This window comes from Triticum urartu, unplaced genomic scaffold (genome assembly GCF_056163025.1).
Source record: "Triticum urartu cultivar PI428250 unplaced genomic scaffold, HENAU_Tu73 scaffold1068, whole genome shotgun sequence".
Taxonomy (NCBI): Eukaryota; Viridiplantae; Streptophyta; class Magnoliopsida; order Poales; family Poaceae; genus Triticum; species Triticum urartu.
In genome coordinates, this window is record NW_028259533.1 from 13,717 (window position 1) to 25,802 (window position 12,086).

The 12,086-nt window shown below is 36.0% G+C and overlaps 1 non-coding gene across 1 annotated transcript; it reads left to right on the forward strand.

Moving 5' to 3' along the window:
- The first annotated feature begins 8,124 nt into the window (after positions 1 to 8,124).
- TRNAT-GGU (transfer RNA threonine (anticodon GGU)) lies at positions 8,125 to 8,196 on the forward strand. The gene has a single exon. It is a non-coding gene; the product is annotated as a tRNA-Thr (tRNA).
- Positions 8,197 to 12,086: the final 3,890 nt, after the last annotated feature.

Genomic DNA, 12,086 nt, shown 5'->3' on the forward strand with positions numbered 1-12,086 from the left:
ACAAGGAGGTATTTTGTGTTTGGGAAAGTCCGAAGAAAAAAGATTTTGAATCTGCCTTTTCCTTCTTTCCCTTAAAAAAATAACTCAAGAAAAATCCAATTATTTACTCTACAAGAATGAAATGCTTGTTATGCCTAATATACTTAGTTTAACCTGTATCTGTTTTAATTCTGTTCTTTATCCTACTAGTTTTTTCTTTGCCAAATTACCCGAAGCTTATGCTATTTTCAATCCAATCGTGGATATTATGCCTGTTATACCTCTATTCTTTTTTCTATTAGCCTTTGTTTGGCAAGCTGCTGTAAGTTTTCGATGAAATCTTTAGTACTCTGTATGCCAAATTGAATGATGTGTTCATTCCAAAAAAATTTTAAAATGGGTAAAAGCCGAGAAGTTTTATATTTTTATATTATGAACCTTCGATTCTAAAATTTAAATTCTTCTACATTGAATGGGTAGCTACAGCAATAAATTTGGATCAGCCTTTCTACTCCCCTGCACCTAGGTTGAGCAGGTACCTAAAGGTACCTACACAATACCTAACCACCTAACCCTATTTTTGCTATTGATAAGAGTGCTTATTATAAAAGAATTCTTGCAATTTTTTTCAAGAATTCTTTTTTGCATTTTTAGGTATAAAAAAAAACCATCCTAGTGGATCCGTGTGGTAAGGAAAAACTGGTAATCTATTCCTTAAAAAAAAATCTTGGAGATTATGTAATGCTTACTCTCAAACTTTTTGTTTATACAGTAGTGATATTCTTTGTTTCACTCTTTATCTTTGGATTCTTATCTAATGACCCAGGACGGAATCCTGGACGCGAGGAGTAAAAATTCAGTTTTTTTTTTTCTTATTGGATTTGTTTCGTACATTTATCTATGAGAAAATCCGGGGGTCAGAATTCTTTCCAATTCGAAAGTCCCAAATGATCCAAGGGAGCGGAAAGAGAGGGATTCGAACCCTCGGTACAAAAAAATTGTACAACGGATTAGCAATCCGCCGCTTTAGTCCACTCAGCCATCTCTCCACGTTCCAAAGCGAAAGGTTTCCGTGATATGATATAGGCAAGAAATAAGAAATAACGGTTGCAAAAAACCCCTTTTTTTTCTTTCAAAAGTCTATAAAAATTATATTGCCAATTCCATTTTAATTATATTCTTTTTTCTTAATGTTAATAAAAAAAGAAGAAAATTCTTGTTTTTTCTTTCTAAAAATCGATATTGGCCGAGAGACAATCAAATAGATTTTCTCTTTAGCGGGCATTTCCATATAGGACTTGTTATAATTATAATAAAACAAGCAGGTTATATAAAAAAAACGCTTTTTTTGTCGATTATTTATCAAGAAAGCAAAAAGGGTTCTTATCAAATCCACCATAAAATTGGAAAGAAGCATAAAGTAAGTAGACCTGACTCCTTTAATGATGCCTCTATCCGCTATTCTGATATATAAATTCGATGTAGATGAAATTGTATAAGCGAATTTTTTTTATTTCCTTAGACTTAGACCGCGCAAGACAAGAATTTTTCGCTATTTACGATTTCATATTCTTGTTACTAGATGTTCTATAGGAATAAGAAGAAATCGCAACTCCTTTGCGCTACACATAAAATTGGATTTCGAAGGTCCATTTTTTTTTTTCAGAATCCTCTATTATTTTAGTTCTTCCACCCATGCAATAGAGAGGGAATGGGAAAAGAAGGGTTACTTTTATTTGCATTTTTCCCTTAAAAGATAGACTTTGAAATAGGAGTCTTGGAATAATGCTGAATTCAAAGGTTTATTTCTTTCTATAGTATAAGAAAAACAATTTATTTCTATTTCTATAGTATAAGAAAAACAAATAAATAGTATAAGAAAAACAAATCGAATCAAATTCATGGATTTACCACGACCTCGGTTGTGACTGTGACTCCATAGATAAAAATGGGAAATTTCTCTCTTCGAGACCATTGAAAAAGGGCATTGAACGAGAAAGAAATCGTCCACAGATAATAAAACTATCATATGCCTTGGAAAGTGATATGAGGTGCTCGGAAATGGTTGAAGTAATTGAATAGGAGGATCACTATGACTATAGCCCTTGGTAGAATTCCTAAAGAAGAAAATGATCTATTTGATACTATGGATGACTGGTTACGAAGGGACCGTTTCGTTTTTGTAGGATGGTCTGGCCTATTGCTCTTTCCTTGTGCTTATTTCGCTTTAGGGGGTTGGTTTACAGGGACAACTTTTGTAACTTCTTGGTATACCCATGGATTGGCTAGTTCCTATTTGGAAGGTTGTAATTTCTTAACCGCAGCAGTTTCTACCCCTGCCAATAGTTTAGCACACTCTTTGTTGCTACTATGGGGGCCCGAAGCACAAGGAGATTTTACTCGTTGGTGTCAATTAGGCGGTCTATGGACTTTTGTAGCTCTCCACGGGGCTTTTGCACTAATAGGTTTCATGTTACGCCAATTTGAACTTGCTCGGTCTGTTCAATTGCGGCCTTATAATGCAATCTCATTCTCTGGTCCAATTGCTGTTTTTGTTTCTGTATTCCTTATTTATCCACTGGGGCAATCTGGTTGGTTCTTTGCGCCGAGTTTTGGCGTAGCAGCGATATTTCGATTCATCCTTTTCTTCCAAGGATTTCATAATTGGACGTTGAACCCATTTCATATGATGGGAGTTGCCGGAGTAGATTAGGTGCGGCTCTGCTATGCGCTATTCATGGAGCGACCGTAGAAAACACTCTATTTGAGGACGGTGATGGTGCAAATACCTTCCGTGCTTTTAACCCAACTCAAGCTGAAGAAACTTATTCAATGGTCACTGCTAACCGCTTTTGGTCCCAAATCTTTGGTGTTGCTTTTTCCAATAAACGTTGGTTACATTTCTTTATGCTATTTGTACCCGTCACCGGTTTATGGATGAGTGCTATTGGCGTAGTTGGCTTGGCTCTGAACTTACGTGCCTATGACTTTGTTTCCCAGGAAATCCGTGCAGCGGAAGATCCTGAATTTGAGACTTTCTACACCAAAAATATTCTTTTAAACGAGGGTATTCGTGCGTGGATGGCAGCTCAGGATCAGCCTCATGAAAATCTTATATTCCCTGAGGAGGTTCTACCACGTGGAAACGCTCTTTAATGGAACTTTCGTTTTAGCTGGTCGTGACCAAGAAACCACCGGCTTTGCTTGGTGGGCTGGGAATGCCAGACTTATCAATTTGTCCGGTAAACTGCTTGGAGCTCATGTAGCTCATGCCGGATTAATCGTATTCTGGGCCGGAGCAATGAACCTATTTGAAGTGGCCCATTTCGTACCAGAAAAGCCCATGTATGAACAAGGGTTGATTTTACTTCCACACTTAGCTACTCTAGGTTGGGGAGTAGGGCCAGGGGGGGAAGTTCTAGATACTTTTCCGTACTTTGTATCTGGCGTACTTCACCTAATTTCCTCCGCAGTCTTAGGCTTCGGTGGCATTTATCACGCGCTTCTGGGACCCGAGACTCTTGAGGAATCTTTTCCATTCTTTGGTTATGTCTGGAAAGATAGAAATAAAATGACTACAATTTTGGGTATTCACTTAATTTTGTTAGGTCTAGGTGCTTTTCTTCTAGTACTCAAGGCTCTTTATTTTGGCGGTGTATATGATACCTGGGCCCCTGGGGGGGGAGATGTAAGAAAAATTACCAATTTGACCCTTAGTCCCAGTGTTATATTTGGTTATTTACTAAAATCTCCTTTTGGTGGAGAAGGGTGGATTGTTAGTGTAGATGATTTAGAAGATATAATTGGTGGGCATGTATGGTTGGGTTTTATTTGTGTATTTGGCGGAATTTGGCATATTTTAACCAAACCCTTCGCATGGGCTCGCCGTGCATTTGTATGGTCTGGAGAAGCTTACTTGTCTTATAGTTTAGCTGCTTTATCTGTCTTTGGTTTTATCGCTTGTTGTTTTGTATGGTTCAATAATACAGCTTATCCGAGTGAGTTTTATGGACCCACCGGGCCAGAAGCTTCTCAAGCTCAAGCATTTACTTTTCTAGTTAGAGACCAGCGTCTTGGAGCTAATGTGGGATCCGCTCAAGGACCCACAGGTTTAGGTAAATATCTAATGCGTTCCCCAACTGGGGAGGTTATCTTTGGAGGGGAAACTATGCGTTTTTGGGACCTTCGTGCTCCATGGTTAGAACCTCTAAGGGGCCCCAACGGTTTGGACTTGAGTAGGTTGAAAAAAGACATACAACCTTGGCAAGAACGACGCTCAGCAGAATATATGACCCACGCTCCTTTAGGCTCTTTAAATTCCGTGGGTGGCGTAGCTACCGAGATCAATGCAGTTAATTATGTCTCTCCTAGAAGTTGGTTATCAACTTCTCATTTTGTTCTAGGATTCTTCTTTTTTGTGGGCCATTTATGGCATGCAGGAAGAGCCCGAGCTGCTGCAGCAGGTTTTGAAAAGGGAATCGATCGTGATTTGGAACCTGTTCTTTACATGAACCCTCTTAACTAAGATTTTCTTATTTATACCTGTTCTACTTTTTTTCTGTTCTGGCTCGGTTATTCCATCTAGCCGAGCCATTCATTCCTTTTTATGAAAGAAAGATAAGGGACAGAAAAAAAAAATAAATAAAAATGAAAGAAACAAACGTATTCAATAAGCAAAAGGAGAGAGAGGGATTCGAACCCTCGATAGTTCCTAGAACTATACCGGTTTTCAAGACCGGAGCTATCAACCACTCAGCCATCTCTCCACAGCCTAATCCTTATTTTACTCCTACAAATAGAACATAGCCATATAAAAAATAAAAAGATTTATTAGCCTCTAGAAAGATATCAGATACAAGTTCCTTTTCGATATATCTCTGTATACTGTATACACGGATACAGGATCCGCTATACCCGCTTGTGAAATAAAGAGTAAATAATCTCTTCTCACCCCCATATCCAAATAAAAAAGCGGTTTAAGTAATAAATTTGAATTAAAGAGAAGAATCAATGGATTCATGATTAAACCCCTCCTACTTCTTGTATTTTTTTACAATTTTGGTTTAAGTGAGGGATCAAATATGTAGTCAACTTTATTTGATGGTAGCTTGGAGGATTAGAAATATGACTATTGCTTTCCAATTAGCTGTTTTTGCATTAATTGCGACTTCCTCAGTCTTAGTAATTAGTGTACCCCTTGTATTTGCTTCTCCTGATGGTTGGTCAAATAATAAAAATGTTGTATTTTCCGGTACATCATTATGGATTGGACTAGTCTTTCTCGTAGCTATTCTGAATTCTCTCATTTCTTAAATGAAATTTGGTTAATATTTATTAACCCCATAAAAAAGAAATAATAAAGGCCATTTCTTCTAAAAAATTAGAATAGTGAGACGTATTAAAACGCAATTTGCGTTCCGAATTGCTAGCTCTTCTCTTTCAGTATTATGAAATTCCATTCCCATTAGAATATTCATTGACAGATAATAAAAAAAGGAAAACTCTAATATAATAGAAAATGAAATGAAACGGTCGACCCAGACATAGAAGGTCGACCCAGGCGGATATACGCTATAAAATATATACCGTAGCGAGCGTAGTTCAATGGTAAAATATCTCCTTGCCAAGGAGAAGATACGGGTTCGATTCCCGCCGCTCGCCCGCTTAATTTATCAAAGTACTATGATAAAAAGTTTAGTCTAGTTAACTGTTTAACTACTTATATTAAATTAAGTATTAATTAGGTGTTAGTCTAGTGCCGTATCCCTTACTATCTTACCCTTCCTTTGCATCCCACTCAAAAAAAGAGGGCGCTCCAGAGGCAGAAATAGAACTCGCCAACAGAGCTCCAAAAATTGGGTATTAACTGAGACAAACAACGGGCAAACTTTTTTTAAAGGGAAGGGAGAGGTAGACTGTCCCTTTCGTTTCATTTTTATTTTCTGCAGGGTAGGGAGAGGCCTTGCGCCTTCTTTTTTTGAAGGCAAGTGACTTCGCAAACTGCTCAATTTTGCCCTCTAGGGCCGGGAACTAATGAATAAAAAAGGGTTGGATACGCCCCTCTACCATACATATCTAGAGAAATAGAATAGTCCTTTTATACAGACTGCTAAGTGCGGAGACGGGAATCGAACCCGTGACCTCAAGGTTATGAGCCTCGTGAGCTACCAAACTGCTCTACTCCGCTCTGGAGTACCAGAAACTGGTGGACAAAAAAGGCTTGAATACAAGCCTCTAACATGTCTAGACAAATAGAATACTCCTTTTATACAGAATGGAGCGGGTAGCGGGAATCGAACCCGCATCGTTAGCTTGGAAGGCTAGGGGTTATAGTCGACGTTGGTTGATTATTTTTAACGTCTCTAATTCAAAACCGAACATGAAATTTTGATTTCATTCGGCTCCTTTATGGATATTCTCACCACTTAACATCTATGTCAGCTTTTCTATTTGAATGGAACCAAAGCTCTCCGCTTTCTAGATGATCCTTATAGAGTAGGAGATAGAAATTCTATCTAAATTCATCTAATCTACTTACTTCGTTCCCTAATTTCATTCAAGAGATCCTGAGGAAAAGAATTGGGTTTCCACCGAGCTGAAACAATATGCGGATGGTTCTAGTAAACCAAAACTATCGTTTTTTAGCTATTTGGCTTCCTTATTCCTTATTTTAAGAAGATTTAGTTACGATTGGAAATCAACTTTTTTGTATCTTCATCCATAGATCCTTTACTCATATTTTCAAAATTGGAATACTTAATCCAATGCAAAATTATGCTTCGCGACTCTGTACTCATAATCCTATTTTTATTTTGGATGCAATTTAAATTAGTCTTTGGATACAAATCGCCAGAATGTATATTCTTCCTCAATATGCTATTGAGAGGAAAAGGATTTAATCCTTTATAAGAACTAAAGTTTTCATCGGAATATAAAAATAAAAAACTTAAGGATGCCTTAAGTATATCATTTCAAATTCAGTTATTAATAGAACGAATCACACTTTTACCACTAAACTATACCCGCTACATTGTAGATTATGGTATAAATGGTACCCTTTGTCAAGGATAGCCATTTGACAAGAAGGCTAATTCCCCCTTATTGAATCAGATGGAGAAGGTTCATGACACTGAGCCGTTGGTACTTCTACTTCGATCGCTCGCCTTTACTTTAGGATTTAGATAGCCCCTCTGGTCTGTAAAAAAAATCTTTTCTTACCATGCTAATAGCGCCTGAACCAAATGTATTTATTTTGATTAGGATCCTATTCTACGGTTACGACTACAATAATAATTATTTACTTTGCAAGGACGTAAGTGTGTCAGACTGCTAAATTGTTTTATTATTCCTACAATATAAACTAGGGGATATAGGGGGTAACACTGTCCCTATAAATTCCTTTTTTCCTTTTCTTTTTTGTCCAGAATTGAACAAAAAAGAAATTATGGAAGATGTTTTCTTCCCCCATTAAGTCCGAGCCATAGAGTAAGAGTGAGATGAGTTTTCCAAATTCATCATAGACTTTCCCTATGGCTTGATAGAAGTAAGCAGCAAAGAGTCGTAACTTAAAGAAAAAAACGGACAGGGCCGACAGATTTACCTGATGTAAAGAAGATCCTAAAAGTCTCTGATTAGTCGACTCTCTCCATTTAACACTTTCCTCTCTCTCCTTTTTTCCACTGACTCAATTCTAGTTTATTAGATTCTTGTTTAAAAGAATGCAAAAAGTTCAATAGAACTAAGAACACATAAAAAATAGCATAGAGGATCAAGGCCATTACCAAAAGTTCCTCCCAAGGATCCTATATCCTATTGGGTATCTGTTCCCCGCCTTTTCCCGCTAGGATCGGAAATCTTATATTTTCCATATCCATATACCGTTGAATCCTTGGGGTTCCAGAATCCGCCTATTTTACTAGTCTTCGGAAACGGAAAACCCTGAACCAAGAAGAGTTGGATATGTTATGTAGGGTATGTTTTTTTTTATTAATTTTATTTTGAGCTCTCAAGATATCGATATATACATATACAATCTCTACATAATGTCTCTCTCTCTATCTCTATATATTATATATATAATATGTACATTATGCAGTAGACCCATAATGGGAAATCCAAGTGGCTAATTTTTGAATTAAATAAAAAGCCCTTTTAACTCAGTGGTAGAGTAATGCCATGGTAAGGCATAAGTCATCGGTTCAAATCCGATAAAGGGCTTTTTAAATTAGTGGTAGAGTAATCTCGTGCTAAGACGTAAGTCGTTGGTTCGAATCTGATAGAGTACTTTTCTACTAAATTGATTCACTTTTTTTCTTTGTTTTTGAAACTTTCTCTATATTTTTAGAGAATTTTATGACTTAGTGCGGGATGGATGCATTTTTGGTATGAACACTAAATGAAGCACGGAGAATTAATCTATAACGATCAACTAAAAAAAATCCTAGATGAAAACATAACAGAAAAGTTGGAAAAACTCTTTGCTTTGGATCTATTTATACTTTTCGAGTATATTGACAATTCCAAAAAACTGCTCATACTATGATTATAGTATAATCACGAGCGGTTGTATATGGCCCTATCGTCTAGTGATGCCCCTATCGTCTAGTGGTTCAGGACATCTCTCTTTCAAGGAGGCAGCGGGGATTCGACTTCCCCTGGGGGTAGGGAGTATTATGAAAGGAGGTTAATCATAGATTAGCAAAAACCCTAGAATAAATTCTTCCTGGGTCGATGCCCGAGTGGTTAATGGGGACGGACTGTAAATTCGTTGACAATGTCTACGCTGGTTCAAATCCAGCTCGGCCCAAACCAAAAATCTAGGGCTTCGTGAGTATGAACTAAATCCTTTTGTTTTTCTTCCATAAAATAAAATGTCTGATCTATAGAAATAAAAGATAAAGAAAAAAGGGAAATTTTTTTTTCTAATCCATATCTCTCTCATTCCTTTCTTACAAACAAAAGAGTTTTTCTTATTGAAGGCTGGATTATTATCCATTTTTAGTGATAAAAAATCACGACATACTAGTTATGTCACTCTCACTATACCCACGTATAATATAATATGTGGGTATGTAGTATATGATTCGTCTATTTCTTAGAGTACGAAAGACGAATCGAATCTTCTTATGGTTCTATTTAAGAATGGGTATGCCATACACCCCGCGGGGATTGTAGTTCAATTGGTCAGAGCACCGCCCTGTCAAGGCGGAAGCTGCGGGTTCGAGCCCCGTCAGTCCCGAACTAGGGTTCAATGAATGGAGAAATTGATATTTCCTTTTTCCATGAAAAAAAGGGGCAGGGAGCAAGATCAAATACCCACAGGGCACCCTTACTTCACTTTTTTATTTTGCATCTCTCATTAAAGAGGGAGGGAGGGCATATAGGAATTTTTTTTTCACTACTCCCAATCGATAAAGAAAGACACACATACGATATGTGGATTAGTAGAATTTAGGATATTATATTACTCTATCTTTCTTTATGATGATACCATCCTCATCTTAATTTCCTATTCCACTCTTATGGAATAGAGTACCGGTATTTTACCGGAATCCATACATAAATCGTATTCCCTTTTTATTTCAGACCTCTTTTCCCCATCTCACTTCTACTGCTTATTTGGATGTCTATGTGACCCATAGAAAGTGAAAGTTGGTCATATAATACATACATAATTGTATGTATAACTATAAGAAAAAGGAAGGGAAATTGTATAAGATTAAGAAAGTATAAGATTAAGAAAGCTCGTGGGTTAGAGATATAGAAAAGAAAAAGTAGAAAAGGATTAAAAAAGAGGGAATTCCTAATCCAATCAAAAAACCCATTTTGGTCTTAGTGTGGATAGAGGATCTTCCTATGTTATACTATATAACTCTCATCCGTGAAATATAACTCTCATCCATGAATTGATTTGATAGATCCGATATTCATAATATTGAATTGATTCAGTATTATCAGAATGCAAGCCCTACCCTTGAATTTACAAGATACCCCTTTTTCCTCTCCATGGGATTACATCCCGAGTTATTGTGAAAATAAAAAATAAAGAGGTTATGGAAGTCAATATTCTCGCATTTATTGCTACTGCACTGTTCATTCTAGTTCCTACTTCTTTTTTACTTATTATTTATGTAAAAACAGTCAGCCAAAATAATTAATTGGAATTCCAATTAATCATTGAAGAAATTAAAAAGGGATTAAATAAAAAAAATCCAAGTCTTAAATGAAAGGATCTGGTTGGAATCTTAAAGTGTGGTAGAAAGAACTACATATAGTTTTTTCTACGACACTTTAGATTCTTTCTATTATATTATCTTTGAATCTACATAGAATAGATTAGTAGATTGAAATAGTTAAGTAGTCTAATTCAATTTCTTTTTTCATTGCATCCACTTAATTTCAATCAGGTCAAAATAAAAAAATCTAAGACAATTCTTGACCAAAGAATCCATGGAAGGAAAGAAAAATAATATGAAGAATAGACTATAGTAAAAAGTAAAAGGAAATGGAAAATGTGTGATATGCCGTGAATAGTTCCGTGGAAGAAAGTCTAATTTTCTTATGTATAGAACTTTTTTTAACCATTCGTCATTTCTAGTAGAAATTCTGAATTGGTATAATGGCTCTTTCTTACATTACAACTTACAATACAAGAGTTTCTTACAGGAGTGAAACAAAACTAAAGAAAAAGATTAAAGAATAACGTTTGACAAAATGATTAATGCAAAATGATCCATTAAAGAAAAGAATTGATACAACAATTTGATTACTTAATCAATTAGTAGTATCCCTAGAGTCCACTCCTTCCCCATACTACTAGTGAAAGAGAAAATGTAAAGACTACCATTAAAGCAGCCCAAGCGAGACTTACTATATCCATCTAAATTATGTCTCCTATTTCTATGAAGGGATTATTCTACTATTGATCAATAATCATAGTGGAATCAAGGGTACAGAGTCAAAAAGGGATTCCGCCCTAAGGCCATGGATCAATCAGTTCAAGGAATTTACTCCTAACAAATTCTTATAGGAATTCTGGTAGAATTAGAGAGCATTAAAAATACGAGATACTATAGCCCTTTTTTCCTTAAAAAAGAAAGAGTACGGGAATGATGTCCTGAATAGAAGAAGCGGGAATAGGAAGATTTTTTATTCCTTTTGTTACTCTTTTTTTTTTTTTTAAGCAAAGGACGCCCGAATATACCATAAAATTATCGATAGATAAATATTTATTGGATACCTACCTTACCTAATGTTTATTTTTGACCTAAACCCTGCAGCCTTGCTTTGTATCATTCTATGAAAGAATGAAGAGATTTTATCCATAATACAACTCCTAAATTGATTTTTGATCGACCTATTTAATCTGATTCTCGTTAGAATTAAGTAGTCCTTACTTTAGTGTATGTAGGTAACATAAGATGTACGATAAAAAAATGTATAATAATTAGTAAGTCTTGATATTCTTTCGTGGAGTCCCTTCTTGAATCTTAGATTGAAAAAAAAAAAGAATGCCCCTTAGGGACCTTTCTTTGGATACCAAGATTTCTGACATCTTATCCTCGTATTTTAAAATTATCAAATCGAATCTCAATTAAGAACCAATTCAAATTCATATAATAAAAGAATAAGGAAACACTACCTCACCCCTATTGATAACCATTTTGGCCACTACCGTCAAAACAAACCCTAACCCTAGTTTGAGGATAGAACTATGGTATGGTTTCTCTAAACCCAGTATCGGCAGGCCCAGTTACTCTCTTGCCCGAACTTATGCGAAGTAAAAATTTATCGAATTCGATCAGCACTATAAAAAAAACCTAAGTATTTTATTGATCAGGCGGCACCCAGATTTGAACTGGGGATAAAGGATTTGCAGTCCCCTGCCTTACCGCTTGGCCATGCCGCCAAAAAATCCGATCAAAAATCTAGAAAACAGCAAGTATTCATCCACGTTTTCTTACGAAAAGCCCCTTTTATTTTGAATATAATTCTACTTACTTTTTTCCAATCTTTTTCAAAAAATCTATTCCTGCTTTTTTTGATCCAGTTTCTATTATTCTCCTCGATAGATTCTATCTTAAAACATACATTGTTAACACAATAAA